Source organism: Sitophilus oryzae, unplaced genomic scaffold (assembly GCF_002938485.1).
Source record: "Sitophilus oryzae breed Bouriz unplaced genomic scaffold, Soryzae_2.0 scaffold_1396_pilon_pilon, whole genome shotgun sequence".
NCBI lineage: Eukaryota > Metazoa > Arthropoda > Insecta > Coleoptera > Curculionidae > Sitophilus > Sitophilus oryzae.
The window spans coordinates 9322986-9340970 of record NW_022146055.1 but is presented as its reverse complement, the minus strand read 5'-3'; the positions used below and the strand labels follow the sequence as shown (position 1 = coordinate 9340970).

Below are 17985 nucleotides of genomic sequence, written 5' to 3'. Positions count from 1 at the left end.
GTCCAGTTAGGGTTCTTTTTCACTTATTTTTAACTAACCTGAGTAAGTTAATAACTAAACTACTTAAATATTATCATAAAGCCATGATTTGAATATTATTTCAAGGCGATCAACATCGGAACTGCGTGAAATACAGAGCCGAAACTTCTGATTTCTGCCGTATCGAGCGCTATGATCGGAATTTTTAAAATTAACTGAAATGCACCAGGTCTATAAAATACCTATATTTTATACATACTCTCTTAATTTTATACTTTGCTAGTAACATATAGAACATAAGAATATTTGTACTATACAGGGCGTCCCAGAAATAAGTGCAAATATTTTAACTGATAGTATAGTTCAACCCCAGAAACACGCCAATGAGGTTTTTTCGCGAAAAAAAAATTTGAAAATTCGAAATTTTTTGAAAAATGTTTTGGAAATTTTTTTAGTTTTTAGTTAAAAAACATAATTTCTTGATAATATGGTAACATAGGTATTAGATTAAATTTACAAGAAAGAAAATCTAGAAAATATCCAGTGGTTCTCAAAATTTTAACAAAAAATCTTTTTTTTTTAATTCTTAAAGTAAAATAACTCCGTTATTTTGGAGTTATTTGAAAAACGATAAAGAGAAAATATGTTTCTTTTATTGAGATCTACCACCCCTTAAAATATTTGCACTTATTTCTGGGAGACCCTGTATAGATATTGCATTTTTACGCAGTGATTTTTACGTGAGTTATATATAGTACAAGAGATTTATACAGTACACGTACAATAATTACAATATTTTTTTTAGAAAACCCGAGTTGCTTGTTTCATAATTGCATCTGTATTTGACTGTTATTAATTCTACTAGACTATTTCTCTAAGTGATTTTTCTCATTAAGATTCTGTCTTTCACCGTCACGTAGACGATAAAACACAGAATTTTAATAAAAATTAAAGAGCTAATTATTTAAATACTGAAGGATGTGAATTAAACAAATCAGTCAGTGAATTTACACAGGTGGCCTGGACGCGTGTCTATCTCTAACCATTTTTATTTTGGATACGATGGCAAACGAAGTGCTGGATCAAGGATTTGAAAGACGGTTGCTTTATTGACTCTGCCATTAATCCGCCTTACGTTTATCCAAATACCACGTCCAATCAGTGTTTTTCCCATCTTTTTATAGAGTTACGAGTGTAATGACACCAAAAAAAAAAGTATTTGTTTCTGCATTTATGTTTGCAAGTATTTTTATTAGTTCAAAAACCGAATAGCGTTATTCGGTTTCATATATTTTATTTATCCACTAACTTTTTATATAATTTGAGGAAGAAATCAGGAAAGATTGATGATACTTATGAATATTTAGGATATATATTTCAAGTTATATTGAACTTTCTAACACAACACTGGAAATAGTATAAGAATATTTGGGACACTCGGGATCTCTTCTACCAGAAATCAACAGAAGAATTAAGTTAACATGGAGTACTTATGGAAGAAACTCAATCATATGCAAATCTAGAATACCATTTTATCTAAAGAAGAAAACATTCGGTTAATGTGCACTACCAGTCATGACCTATGCATGCGAAACCTGGACACTTAAAACGGACATTACTAGGAAACTGCAGGTTGCACAAAGCTCAATGGAACGAAATATGCTGGGAATAACCAGAGCAGACCGTAAAAGAATAAAGTGGATACGACAAAAGATCCAGGTAATAGATGTCATCAACGGAATCAAATCCCTCAAGTTGCAATGGGCAGGACACCTGGCAAGATGGACGGACAACAGATGGACCACAAAAATTACAGCCTGGTGCCCACGAGTAATTATTAAGAGACCTGGAAGAAGATCAAACCTGAGATTGGACCATGATATTTGGAAATTAGTAGGTATAACTTGGGTCCGCATAGCCAACTATTAAGAGAGTTTCTAAATATGTGAGAGAGGCTACACCATAATTAGAAATGGTTGAATAAGCTGAGAATGACGATGATATTGAACTTCCGTTGAATTGGAATTTGGAATCCGTTTAATCTAATTCTTCGAAAATTATCCCGGTTAAAAAAAAAAGAAAATTATTTTTGTCGAAAGTAAGAAAACAAAAATTGTAAACTTAAAACTTAATCTAAGAATAAATCTGTCACCAACATTCATGTACTGTTTGAAATTAAATCAAGATGTTATATGTCATTTGAAACGTTCATATAAACAGAGAAATAGGCGAAAATGCAGAAATTTAACTAGTAGTGAATTCTCTATTATAATAAAGTGAAACTAAAGAAAATAAGTAAAACTATATAATAAGTAAACAATATAAATTATTTTAACTATTAAAAAAATGGGAAAAAACGAGCCTGGGAAAATTAAAATGACAGTGAAGCAGCATTAAAAGCGATCAATTCAGTGACCATCAATTCGAAGTTGGTCGAGGAATGCCTGGAGAAACTAAACGAATTAAAGAATATCCTCTCTCTGGGTACCCACTTACCAAGGGATAGAAGGAACCAAGGGATAGTAAAAACAAATAATCTACCTAGCTAAGACTTCACAGTTAATGAAGTATAACGGTTCTGGTCCAGTTGAACCAGAACCGTTATGCTTCCCAAGTGGAAACCAATTTAAACCGGAACTTAAGAACCCTTCCGTAACCTGGAATGGGAATCCTTTAATGGACTAAGACACTCGAAGACATTTCTCAGAACTTACGACCGCGAAAATCCAAAGATTTTCCTTGATTTAAGTAAGAACAATCCTCGGATTGTCACGGGATTTTTAACAGGACACTGTCTCTTCAACGAACACCTCAGTAGATTGAAACTAATAAACAACGGAGAATGCAGAATCTGTGGGGGAAATAGGGTAACACTACCACACCTCCTCACTGAGACTGTACCAAGATGACAATCATTCGTGCCATAAACTTTGGTACGAGTGATATCGTAGATGGAAGTAGCCCCTGTGAAACCGTCTCAGATACTTGCTTCTATCAAAGCCCTGAGACTGTATGATAAGTTATAACTATATAATTTTATAACTCAAGACAGGGAGACACATACATTCTACATTCTACAAAGTGACAGACAACAAATGTCACAGTCATGTATCTTTTCGTTGGACTGACTCTACTTAAAAATGGAGCAAATTTGCAGGACCCCAATAAGGATCTGACAATCACATTTTTGGTGGCTTCAAAGGCAGTCTTTGAGCTGCAGCATTGCCCACTCAATGGGTTCCTTTTTCAAATCAACATGCTAAGTGGCACATCACTCAACAGGAGATGTAAACACGAAGTTGAGAGTTTTAATATGTCCTACTACGACCAATTTATCAAAATTATGTTGATTTAGGCTAGTTATTCCCAAATTGGTTCAGATGGACTCCCTGACAGTCAGTTAAATATGAAACCGGTTCATTTAACATTTCTAATATAATCATTGATAGATATAATTATTGAAATATATTAGATATAATTATTGAAAGTGAAACCATATTGTATTATTACTATTACCCAGAAATATTTTTCATTAAATTTTCAACAGTATCATGTTACAGTGAAATCTAGGCAGAATCAGAATGCAGTCATCGTGAATCATGCTGTATATTTTGATTTACTTTCCTTTTCAATACAAACAGCCATCAGTGAAAAGCGGACGATATATCAAGTTTTTGGTAATTTTTCCCGAGCGGAGCTTTTATTAGATGCATTAATTATGTTTTTCTATAAACAAATCGGTCTTTATTGTAGTCCGTGTTGGATCAGCAAACGCTGTTTATAATCACAAATGTTACGATTTACATTTAGTGTTTGTTAATATTGATTTAAGCGGATTTGTAGTAGATACGGAACGGAAAAATAAACACTATTGTAGTTTCGGTAAGGTTTCCTTTGAATCAATAGTGAATTATGACCCTTGTTTCGTAATAGGTTGAAATACGGTGTATTTCTCCATAGCCTTTACTTTTTGGATTTACTAATTATACTGGGTAATAAGAAAGTTGCTGTATAAACGGATATACCATTGATTAAATTGCATTCTCTATATTGTTTTAAATGAGATATTTCAATACAGAGTAAAATTACTTTTTGAAGGACGATATTCATTAATTTTCAAAATATTGATTTAAGCAGTTTAATTTAAAGCCGGTATAATTTAGTGGTTTCAATTGTACTTTATACTTATTAGTTTACGATGATTCACAATGTCTAAAAAATGCAGTTAAATTCAGTTAAAATTAATAGAATATCCTAGCAGTAGCTTTGGGTAGTGAGTATTTATAAAGAAAGTCTAATAATTAGTTTATAGAACTAAATTTTTCATGTCTAACAACAATTCCTCTTGACGGGTGATAACACAAGTTTACAAATGCTGGTCAACTTTTGGAGCCGAGCAGATGAGAACGATTATTAACATTATTTGATGCCCTGAACTCAGATCTTCAATCCGTTTGTCAAGATTGGCTCTAGTTTTCGAGTTCGTGCATGGCAGTAGCACTGACAACAAAATGTGTCCTCTGTACCACTTGTAAACCCACAGGACGTTTTACTGCCACCTCTTCACATTAAACTTGGCCTTATTAAGAACTTTGTCAAAGCTCTTTGACTCAAAGCAAGGCTTTCCAGTACTTAACCAAGTTGTTTCCAAAACTGTCATACGCAAAAATCAAAGGAACATTTGTCGGACCTGACATTCGAAAACTAATGGCTGACGCAACGTTTATAAAATGTTTAACGCTTGATGAGGCAGCATGGGCATCGTTTCAAAGTGTTGTACACAACTTTCTCGGTAATCATAAATCACCGGATTACAAGCAAGTAATCGACAATTTGTTGCAAAATTGCCACAAGATTGGAGCTCGAATGTCTCTCAAGATACATTTTCTGCATTCACATCTTGATTTTTTCCACAAAACTTGGGCGACACGAGCGACGAGCAAGGAGAGCGGCTACACTAAGATATAGGGAAAATCGAAAGGCGATACCAAGAATTTTGGGACGAAGGCATGATGAGCGATTACTGTTGGACCCTAATCCGTGAAACAGATCCCAAGCAGTATAAAAGACTGACAGTTCAACCTCTGTTCATTTCTGATTTAAATTGTTTAATTCAATAAATGAGCGTTAACGGTCAAAAATAGTAAAATAATTAATTTATTGAATATTTCGAAAACTAGAACCAATCTTAAAAAATGGACTGCTGATTTGGATTCAGCTCCAAAAATTATCTTAGAAATTGCTTTTAGTTGCTCAGGTCCAAAACCGTGTATACTTGTGTAATCAAATGACATTACTCGCTAATTTTAGAGTTCAGTAATTAGTGACAAAAGTTAAAAGTTTGTTAAATTTTTCCACTAATCGAAGATTACTACCGTTACCACTAATTTTAACGTTGTGAATGCTTACAGTGATGTTAGAAGAACAAACTTGTACCTTAATTGAAACTACTAATTTATTCCATCAATTTCGAGGTCAAAATTAGTGGAATAAATAAGTAGCTTCAATTAATATAGAAGTTTGTTCCCCTAAAAAATTATTTAGGAAAAAAAATAATTCATGGTGTTAAACACATTTTTCTGCATTATTTGCTCTTAATTTCGTCAGAAAAAAACTGCTTGATAAAATATTCAGAAAAAAAACTATATTTGAAAGTTATATCAACTAGAAGTGCTTTTTTTATTTAATAAGAAAGTTTTTATTTTATCGCATGTAGAATGAACATTTGTAGATTTCCCATTGTTGTATCCATATAGAGAAAGCCTAATATTTAGCTAATAAAACAATCAACTGTTGATTTTTAACCATAATTTCTCTTGACGGATAATAATCAAGGGCCAAAATGGCATTCCTCGCAAATTTAAGTATAGTTAGTGGAAAGGTTAAAAGTTTGTTAACTTTTTCTACTAATTCAAAATGACTACCACTAATTTTGACGTTGTGAATGCTTACATTCAAATTGAAGGAACAAACATCTACGCTAATTGAAATCACTGATTTTAAGGTTCTGAATGAAGCTTTAGGCAGTAATAAGAATAAGCCATTTTTAAAAAAAACTATATGGAGGTTTCAGTCTCCAGGTTATTACACTTTTGAGTAAGACTGGAAAATGTCACCTAGAAATCACAAGTGGACTATAGACCTGAAATGGCCACAGTGAAACAGGCCGATGGCCACCTTAAAAATATAATCTAATCTAATATACACGATGCCAAATAGTTTCGAAATACGGAAAGCTTCATGATATCTGTGACCTATAATAATAATAAGTTAATAAAATTACAACTAAACGATTTTACTATTAATTACTAAATTATAGACATAACGCACTCGTTAGTAAGCAAAACAATTGAATAGATCTACACGATTAGGTACTGAATGATTAAGTAATTTGCATTTCTATTATGATTTATCGTTACCGAGTCAATTCATTAATAAAAACCTACTTAGTGCGAGCATTTGTTATTAGCTTTTTTCTCAACGCAAGCAAGCTTATTACATCGTGTCGTGAGAAAATAATGAAAGAAATTACTCAGCTTGACACTTCAAATGCAAGGCTAAATTTCAAATTAAAATTAAACGTTTAAGGATTGTACGATAATTTTTAACATAACACATTAATAGTAATGTCAATTATGAATATTAAAAAAAAATGACAAATTGGTAAAATATAACATTGCAAGGGAACGTCTAAAAGGTCCATTGATAGAATCACTAATCAAGAATCACAAAAAAAGAAAATAACAAATTGCAAGTCTACATGTAATCAAATGTCTCACCTAAAAGCCATCCCAGTGAGCATTTTATTCCTTTAAGGAAAATGTGTTCTAGGCAGGGTTGGCATGATTTAAATCAAATGATTTAAATCATGATTTAAATCGTGATTTAAATCAAGTGATTTTTTTAATTTTAATCATGTGATTTAAATAAAAAAATCAACTTTTTTAAAACTTTACAATAAATAGAAAAATAATTGTAAAAGTTAGAAAAATGTGTCCTAGAAAACTATAAAAAATATTTCTATATAACATATATACCCTATATCTATTCGTTAAATAAAATGTTACACTTGCTATTGTAACGTTTAAATACGTTTAATAAATCGAAAAAAATTGTAAATGTTATAAAACTATATAAAAAATGATTTGTATAACACATATACCTACTACATATCTATTCATCAATTAAAATGTTGGACCGATTTTTGAGGTAATTTCGTGTGAATCCATGACTTCTAAAGAGCAGAGATTTATTTTGAAATTTATGTACAAGTGACAAAAAAATGTTGTTCGAATACATTTCATTCGCAACCTCTAGTGCAGAAAAGGATCTTTTGATGTTAAGCTATATTTTCAAATCGTTGTCAGAAAATATGCTGTTTTATATCTTTTTATTTTACACTTTGACAATAGATAATACTAATTTCATTCTCGACTTAAGACTATTTCCGAACAATAGTGTATTGTCAAGGAGTAAAAATTAGACTTTTTTTGACGATGTTGTACGTTTGACGGACAACAGGGAGGCACAAAAGTACATTTTTACTCCGAGTAGAATATACTATATTTTTACAAATTAAACATTACAAATAATTTTTTAATCAATTCCAAACGTTGTAAATAATATAAAAAGTATGCCTTGTAAGTAGTCGAGTAACAATTTGTACACTCGTTGAAATTGACGCTTAATATCAGTTTAATAATATATTTTTGTACTTTTGTGCTTAGGCGAAAAAGTGCTTTACTTTTATGCCTAGGCGTTGAAATTACAAAAATTAATACACTTGTGGCATTTCAAAAAAATCCTTTTGTTCTGAAGCTAGCGACTTTTTTTGCAGAATATATGTATTGGTGTGACCGATGTCTGGGAAAATAACACGCGCCGTAGAATTGTTAATGTTGTTAATATTGGGCAGAGTTATATGAAGATTTAGCCATTTAGGATAGGAATTTAATTGGAATTAAGTCCTAATTATTTGGAAATCCTTAAATAATGTTTTTTTTTTATTAAAATCAAAAAAATCTGATTTAAATAAAACAAATCTGATTTTTAAAAAAAAATCATGATTTTTTCCAGCCGTGGTTCTAGGTGACATGACGTCGTTGTTACGTTACAAAGCCCTTCTTGTGCCTGATATGAAGCAATAAAACGCAGATACGTAACTGTCCCCTAAATGTGACAAAACTTTGCTCACTGGGATGCATTGTTTAATTTAAAGTGAAAGTTTAAAATTAATTTAATCAATAATTTTATTATAATTTAATATATGGGTTTCAATATTTTTTTAAATAATAATTTGGAGTACAATCAATAAAAGTATATATACCGGGTGTTTTTGAAAAGTGACTCACTACTATAACTGAAAATTTTACCTTATTTGAAAATGTCAGAGGTTGGCAGATGATATGTTATTCTATTCAGAATATCATTTGAAGTAAAAAATATCAAATGTCAATTGAAGACTACACGGGAAAACCAGCTATGTCCATTTTAACTGCAGCCGAGAAAAAATCAGCCTAATGCTATTACGCGTGGTCTACTCTCGTTTTTCCCTTATATGGCAAAATAACTAAGCTGTAATATTATAGTACAAGGAAGGTTTCTTTATACTATGGTAATATCTCTGGGACTAAGCGTATACTGCTTTCTTTGATGATGCCTCGAATAATGCTAACATTTGCCTATAATATTGTGTGCCGCTATGTGAATTTCTATGAAAATGTGACATATCTGGTTTTTCCCGTATAGTCTTCAAATGAAGTGAAAAAATACCGAGGGTGTCAGTTAAAAATCAAAAGTTGTAGTCATTTCCGGTGAATCAGGAAGTGACCGAAAACAGTTGAATGCATCTAGGGATCGGCAAGACAAGAAATCTTGTCTTGACAAGCAATTTCTTGTCTTGTCTTGAAATATTTTCAGGAATTAAAAAAACATCTTGTCTTGACCATTTCTTGAGAGTTGAAGTCTTGTCTTGATTCAAGAAATCTTGAAATTTCTTGATATCTGGACAAAAGGGGAACCCCCGTTTAAAATTCGTTTATTAAAGGGGAACCCCCTGTTTAAAAGTCGCGGTGAGATTGGCTAATGTGATATATTTATGCTTTATGCGTAAAATCGACGGTCAGGCATCTAATTTTCAAAAAATTCAAAAACTTTGGGCTCATTATACTACAGTAGCCAAAATCATCAGATTTACATAATTTTGTTAATTATTATTATTATTATCTAACATTAAAATGAGTGATTGTGATGGTTTGTTGAGCAGCAAATCTGAGTCATTCGTAATTGAATCTGGTTCAGAATACCTACCACCTCAGACACCTGGACATAGAAGTTTAATTAGTGATTTTGGCAGTAGTGACGGTGATAATACTACTAATGATAAAAACAACAAGGTCAAAACAACAATGATAAAAGCTACTCTACTTCAGTGGCGCACACTAAAATGTGTTATTTTTTATTTTAAAAGTTTTACGTTAATTCAAAAAGTATGTATGCCGCTGAAGTAGACCCTCGTTGCAATGTTTTTTTTATTCTAATATCGTAGCCCATAACATATCCAAAAAATTAGAAAAAAAAATAAAAATTAAAAAATTATTAGGCAATTAAAAAGGTTCCAATTTAATTTTGCCCACAGTATGCCAACTTTGGACATCTGACTTTGGACGTAGGTACTTATATCAACTTTGGACATTGGACATCCGACAAAGTGTCGCTTCGTACAAATATTCGTATAATATACAAATACCTTAGTAAATGAGTATTTCTTTTTTATTTTATATTTTCAAGAAATTTCAAGATTTTCTTGATTTCTTGTCAAGAAATCTTGATGTTGAGAAGTAATTTCTTGTCTTGTCTTGAAAACCAAAAATCATTTCTTGTCTTGATCTTGTCTTGAAATCAAGACAAGATCAAGAAGTTGTCAAGAAAATGACGACCCCTAAATGCATCAGTTAATCCTAATTTATGTCATATACTAACATACCAAATCTCATTTTTTTATCTGAAAAAATAGAAAAATTATAGAGGTGAGCCACTTTGGAGAAACAGCCGGTATACACAGTCACTACAATAAAAGACAATAATAAATTGAACTTAAATATGATACAATTAAATAACAAATTTAAAGAATTTTAACTAGGTAGGTATATCAAAATTAAATGTAATTTCAATTCCACACAACACACACACATCGTTGTTCTTAAATGCTTTGAAAATAAGCAAGGAAAGTTGGAAATAATGTCAAATTTCGATAATACTAACTTCCTTGTAAAACTTAGTAGTAAGAAACATAACACACATTGTTTAAAAAAATCTTATTTTAGAAACATTAAAACTCTTTGATAGAATGCAAGCCTGACATGTTGAATTAAGCTCCATATGCCTTTAATTCGACTAGACCAGTATTTATAAATATTTCATAGAAATTAAAACATTATGATGTTCGAGGATCACCCACGTTAAGCGATTAATTCGATACTAAAGCGGAATAGTTAAAAATAAACATAGAAAAGGAACAATACCAGTAGGTAACATCAACTTCTGAAGAATCTCAACAGTATACAGAAGTTAAGGTGGTACTGTCACATAGAAATTTATTACAACAACAATCTAAATATAAAAAGAAACCCAGAAATGAATGTTTAAAGAATAATGGAACAAAAACAAGTTAAGCTTTTGTCTTCCTGGTTCCTGGTCCTCTTCTATTTAGAACAATGTTCAAACGAGAAATTATTAGTCATAAAGATATAATGTTTGTTGATAGAAAATTGGAGTATTACAATAAAAATATTTACTAGCTGACTGCATTTTTTCAATCGTAAACATATTTTGTACTATACGGAAATTTCAGATTTATTATACAAACATTAGATGAACTGCAATAACAAACATGTCGAACAAAAATGCAATTCTTCAGTCCACAAACATATTACTATGTTATTTTGCATTTTTATTTTGGACTAAATTACAAATAATATACGTACTAATACCTACATAACTATACCAAAATAGGTAACTTAAGAATAAAAAACTAAATAACTTATTTTCCGCTAATACAAAATATGTATGTTTTTATTACAAATAAGAATAATGTTACTGAAAATTAGTCCTAAAAAATTCTATCTGGATAGATAAATTGAAAGTTTGTATAAAAATCTAGTTTATCAAGTCTATTGTCTATTATCTGTATCATCTATCACTTATCACCCATTAAAAAAATTAAATGCTACTTCTGATTTAAAGCTATTCTAGGATACAAATTTTAAATGGCATTCTGTATATGTATATTTTTAAGAAATTTCCGGGGTAGAGTCTACAAATGTCATAAAATTCAAATTCATAAAATTCAATAGTATTCAAATTTCAAAAAAAAAATTCCCTTAAATATGAGTCAAAATGAACATTACATACGCTGGCATACGTACCTGGTGTCCCACTAAGAATAGCTGTCGGCTGTATCTCGGAAAGTATTAACCGTAGGGCTTACGGAAAAAAATATTTATAACTAAAGGGGCTATGAGAAATTGCTGGAAATTATTTTCAAGTTTGTAAAACGGCCGCTAGGTGGCGCAACTGCTATTGAAAATAAGAAAATAGATTTTTTACAGAATTTTGCCTAGATAATGGGTACTATAAATAATAGCTTCATAATCTTCAGTAAATTTTGGATTTTTTTTTGTTAGAACCATTTTCCCCTATCTGCTAAAATAAAGTGGTGGGGGAAGGTTAGATCTATCTTTATTTAAATGTTAATAACTCCGGACTGGATGATCAGAATCCAACAAACGAGGGCTCGTTTAAAAGAGCGTTTCTTACTCTATATTATATTATAAAAATAATAATAATAAGGTTTTGAACGTAGACGCTAGGGGGCGCTTTCTTACAATTTAACAAACATAGCGCGTTTTTTCAAAAAAATTAAATACGATAGTATGTGTTATTTTAGCTGATAGTAAAGAGTAGTAAAAGCTTAAAAAGTCAGCGAAAACCGCATCTTGATATCTTCTTTCAAACCGAAGATATTAGCAAAATTATAATAAATACCAAAAAATAAGCCCTTAATTACCTTATTTTTAGAATACAGTATCAGCATAGTATAAGGAAAAACTTCCTTAAACTATGGTATCAGTAGCTCTCTTGATTAGGCCCATTCTAACAAAAAAATAAGATAGAAACAGTTAGTTTATTTTAAAATCGACGAAATACCAGAATACCATAATATCAGATGTATTAATATCTAATAATTAGGATATTAATAATAGTGAACAAGAATCGATGATTCAGTGAAGTCATGGTAGGCTTTGGAAAAAAGTTGCTTTTCGCGTACAGTGCGTCTGTCCGTTCTGTAGCTACGGTGTATCCGTGAGAGGGGAAATGAGATTCTCTCGATGTTTTTCGTAAAAAAATTAGAGGACGCGTCCCATCAATAAAAATTCGACAAATTTGCAAGTAGCCAATAAAATGAGTGGGTGGAGCGATTTGCGGTGACGTACTCGTTAAGTCGACGTATAAAATATATTGCTGTTTATTTAAATGTTTTTTGTCCGCATTCCTTTCATAGACACAGATCCAGCAGACGCACTTTAATAGTATAAACGTCAAATTGTTATTAGATCAACATTTTGATAGTCTTAGCAGCGTTTTTTTTTATCTTTTAAATGCTTTTTCAAAATGCCTTTATTATTTGAAGTAGTTGAAGTTGTTGCATTTTGAAAAACCTATCATAGGCTAGGCAAAATTGTGTAAACACGCCATTTTCTTATTTTTTGTTGCAGTTGCGCCCCCTAGCGGTCGTACTACAAACTTGAAAATAATTTCCAGCAATTTCTCATAGCCCCTTTAGTTATAAATATTTTTTTCCGCTACGGCTAATACTTTCCGAAATAGCCGAGAGCTATTCTTAATGGGACACCCTGTACATGGCTGTTGCTATAGGATATTCTATTAATTTTAATTGTGATTTTTAGACATGTGAATGACCGTAAACTAAAATGTATAAAGTGTAACTGAAACCACTAATTTATTCCACTAATTGCGAAGTTCTGAATGTAGCTTTATGCTATTTTGGCCTTTGATTGTCATCCGTCAAGTGAAATTGTGTATTTTTATTTTATTTTATTATGTATCTTTTTGTTGAAACAGTACTTATTTAAATTAGAATATTGTAACATTCAGTAGACGCATACTAATTCTACCGACATTTCCACACATCGTGGCACTAAATAAGCATTATCTATCTAGAAACGCTACTTCGTGCATTAGAGAGCCTCTTTCCCATAGATGTATTAACGCCATTAGATACTATTCAAAAAAATTTGAATATTTGTGACGCTAAGAATGAAATATTGAAATGTACCTTTCAATCGGCTATAGATAGACCATTATACAATGTAAGTGACCGTTAGGTGTCCATTGTTTAAGTTCGATAACATTACTGTTTTATTGTTAAAAGCAAAAGTTAATAATAATTTAAAAAGTGATGTGAATCCAGGATGTTTTTATCTTTTATTAAATTTTCGTATAAAAATATATTTTTTTTGCCTTACTTAAAAACTTAAAAATATATTTTAATGTATATCCCCAACAATTTGAACAAATACTACTATTACTGAAGTACGTCTACTGGATCTGTGTCTATGAAAGGAATGCGGACAAAAAACATTTAAATAAACAGCAATATATTTTATTAATCGCTACCTAATAGAAGCGGGAGAGACACTCCACCCACTCATTTCATTGGCTACTTGCAAATTTGTCGAATTTTTATTGATTGGACGCGTCGTCTAATTTTTTACGAGAACCATCGAGAGAATATCTTTTTCCCCTTCACGGATACCCCGTAGCTACAGACAGGGTAGACGTACTGTACTACTCACCAGTATTTGACACGCATCCAGGGGTGGATGGGGAAATGGAAACCGATCCGGGAAAAACACGCAACCGGCCCAAATCCACAAAAACAAAATGACTATAACGAAGAAATATATTTTATTTATTAATATATAAGTAAGGGTGATTTTCGCTCGAGCGAAAAAGCTCTTTTGCCCCCGATTTAAAAAAAATTTAATTGTCTTGATCAAAATGTTCGTAAAGACCAATATTGGGTCGGACATCTGAATTTCTACTACAAAATGGCTCAGTTTTACAGGGTTCTACTGCTTTATTTCCATTATCGATAACGGCAATTTTATCTTGAATAGGCTACGATTTTGAGTCACGATTTTGAGAAACTTTAAAACTTCCTGATTCATTCAGTTCAGCTGACCCAATCCTCTGTGAAATACATTACTTTTAGCTTTTCGGGTATATACTTTCTTACACATTGTAGAAAGAACTCTCTTTTCTGCTACAGCAGCAGCCTCCTCGTGAACACGTGTTTTTAACTGAATGAACCTCGGTCGCCATTAAAACTGCAGCATTTTTTAGGTTATTATATAGTTCTTATCACGAAACTTTTCCTCTATACTTTTCTATATTTGGCATCTTGTATGATAATGCCATGACTCAAACAAAAAAAACCTAGGCAATCCCTAGGCAGTGGATATAAATGTGTTCTGATGTAATGATATGTTACAATCCATAATAAGAATATTTGGATTTTCGAGACATATTAATATTTTATTATCTAATCTAGTTTAAACCTTATTAACCTCTTCTCTGCTGTCTCAGTAATTTTAGCAAATTCATTTTAGCAAAATTTTAAACAACAATTTAGACTTGGCTTTTAGTTCCCAGACTTGGCTTTTAGTCCGTCCCGAATTCAAACCAAGCATAGATATGTTTTCTCCGTCAACCGCAAGATTCGCGTCAAATTCTTCTACCTTTTTACCAAGGGGAGCTCGAAAAATATTGCACCAAGGCCTCCAGTTGTCAATCTACGCTACTGTATTCTTAAGTATACATTTAGATCCAGACTATTTAAATTTACCTAATGCTATTCATTCTTTTTCTGCTGCCAGTCAGTCATATTTGTTAGTTATTAATAAAAGAATAATGGGTAAAACTATACAGGGTGAGTCTTAAATAAGTGCAAATATTTTTAGGGGTGGTATATTTCGACTACAGGAACACGTCTATGAGTTTTTTTTGCAAAAAAAGATTATTTTTTCCACACTCTGGACATTCAAAAATCTCATTATTTTGTTGATTTTTTATTTTTGGGTTGACGTTGTTTACTGAGTTTACAGTTCTTCTGCATTGCATTCTATTGTGCGCTACTTCCTCCCACTTCTGCATGCTTTTCCCCTTTAAGTTTTCATAGAAATGTTTGTACCTTTTCAACTGTCCACCCGGTTTCCTCTTACTGCCTACAAGCTCACCGTAAATGAGAGATTTCGGTAGGCAGTTTTATTGCATCCTGCATACCTGACCAGCCCATCTTAAGCGGGATTTAGTAATCATGACTTCAGCGTTCTCGCAACTAGCTTTTTCAAGGACCGATACGTTTCACACAAAGGTGGTACCGGCACCCAGGTTTCGCTTCCATATATGGTGGGTATTATTATTGCTCGGTACACTGCAAGTTTCGTTTTTGTGCTCAAGTCATGATTGTAGAAAACCCTGTTTTTTAATTTCCAGAATGCTCTCGAAGAACTGCTAGTTTTGTGCTGAATTACTGAGTTTTTTCCGAAATCAAACTGCCGAGGTAATTGAATTCCGTTACATATTCCAATAGTAATTTGAACAAATAAAGATAGAGTATAAATATCTTGCAGGAAAATTATAAAAAACAATTTTTGGTTAGGTAGTATTTTTCATTGAATTTACGAAATAAATAATTGGTCATTAAGTTTTTTAGTGTAAAACTAGGGGATACGTTTTACCCCTAATATAATCACTAGATTAACCCCTTTTAGTCCTAAAATATACTAGAAATAGAATATCAATTTGGCTAGATTAGATTAGGTTGCTGGGGTTTGAGATCATGTTAAGATCATGCCCATTGCGATACCTCTGTATTGTTGTACCAAACCTTCTTCTCATTCTCTCTTTGCGTTAAAGCACTTCCACCTCTTTGCAAAATTCCCGATGTCGCTAATGTTGGTTTCTGCTGCTTCCTCTAGTCCCTCCAAAAACGTTGCCCTAAAGTTTGAAAGCGTCGGTATCCCAGTGCCGGACAGTGGCATAGCAGGTGCTCTATGGTTTCTTCTTCCTCTCCGCATTCTCTGCGTAGTCGTCATTGGAAATCTTCCATCTCAAGATGTTTACCCCCGTGGGGCAGTTTCCAGTAATGACACCTACAATTTTATGCATACTGGGTTCTTTTGTGCTCTACTAGTTGTTTTGTCTTCCTGCTATCTACTACTGGCCACAGGTTCTTATAGCTTCCTTCAGTGTGTTGATCGTTACAAGTGGTGGGTCATCTGCCACGGCCTCTCCCCTGGTTCCCTCTTTGTTGAGTCTGTCTGCTCCTTGATTGCCCACTGATTGATCAATTTGGCTAACATTAAACCGTTTTTTCAAATTCACAAACAACGGTTTGTTTTTTATAGAACTTACCTTTGTTCTTTGTCTCTCTATCTCAATATTTCACGCATTTGTCCAATTTCATTTACCGTAATCTTCAATTTTACTAGATACACGATTTGAGACAAAAACACCTCGGCGACTATAATTTTGCAACTTTCAGCGTTTCTTGGCGATGCAACCCCGGATTTTCGAGATGGCACCGATAAAATACCAACCGATCAGTCATTCCCGATATCTGATGGGAATTCTATCGGATTTGTGATCGATTATTCGATTAGAAAAATCGTGAGCCATTTTCACACACACTTACCGACGAGATAGTAGAGAAGAGATATGGAGAATCAACGATTTACGGTTTGTGGAACCCATGGTTGCCAAGTGTATCAATGGCATGTCAGTATCGTCGATATAAAATTAAAAAATGATTCTAGAATTATAATTGTTGACATAAATAAATAGGACTGCACATATCTAGGATTCTACTTAAAAAAATATTAGAAGATTAGGACCTACTTAAAAATAATTATTTTATTTATAAATATTGTAGGTTGCAGTCCAAGCACAAAAATATGTCTGTAGTTTTTTAAGACTAATATATTTAGAATAAAAATGGCAAATAAAATATTTGTAAAATAGCTTCATTATTATCATCATCATCATCATCATCATCATCATATTCAGCTTATTCAACCATTTCCAAATTATGATGTAGCCTTCCTCACATATTTAGATAATGTCTTTGCAATTGGGCTTATTGTTGTCTATTGTTGGTAATGCCGGCCCAAATTATCCCTGGTAATTTCCTAATATCATGCCCCCATCTCAGGTGTGGTTCGTAGGTTGTGTAGTGTTTGTAGGTACCATGCTGTAATATTGTGGTCCATCTGTTCTGCATCTTACTTGCCAGGTGTTAGGTCCATTGTTACTTGAGGAATTTGATTCTGTGGATATGCCATCTATTATCTGTTTTTTTTTGTCGTATCCACTTTAATTTTTACGGTCTTTCTTGGCTATTCCAAGCATATTTCGTTTCATCAAGCGTTGCCTTACCTGAAGTTATAATGTCCGTTTTAAGTGTCCATGCATAGGTCATGACTGGTAGTACACATTGGTCGAATATTTTCTTCCTTAGTAAAATAGTTAAATGTATCATAAATCAGAAATTTGGAATACTTATCTCGTTCTTTAATAAATTGAAGGAAATAGAAGTAGATATAATGATGCGGCAACGGGAAAAATAATATTTATAAAGATAATAATAGAAAAAACACAACTAATTTCCATAATATACCTTATTCGAGTTGTAAATTTGGCAACATATAGATGTCTCGAATATCTCATTTCACAATATATTCCATTCATCCGTTCGCCCAACTTGTCACGAGTGCAACCCAAATAACCCAAACTGACTTAACCGTAGGTAGTTTTGTTTTAAAAAGAAATGAAAGGCATTTCGCGATGGGTGGTTTAGATTAAAAAGATCTATCACTTCCGAAATTTACGTCACGTTGCTTTTGTGAGAAAAATTAAATTGGA

At 32.3% G+C, this 17985-nt stretch overlaps 1 protein-coding gene across 5 annotated transcripts in view; it reads left to right on the top strand.

Moving 5' to 3' along the window:
• The window catches only part of LOC115876003 (A disintegrin and metalloproteinase with thrombospondin motifs 9), a 324094-nt gene that overhangs the window by 142534 nt on the left and 163575 nt on the right, over positions 1–17985 (top strand). The window contains exon 1 of one of the 5 annotated variants that reach the window (XM_030891660.1): positions 10488–10508. The exons of the other annotated variants lie outside the window; for them this stretch is intronic. The gene's annotated coding sequence lies outside the window, so the exon portion shown is untranslated. Of the gene's footprint in view, positions 1–10487; positions 10509–17985 lie in introns of those variants that run through there. 5 annotated transcript variants of the gene reach the window in all.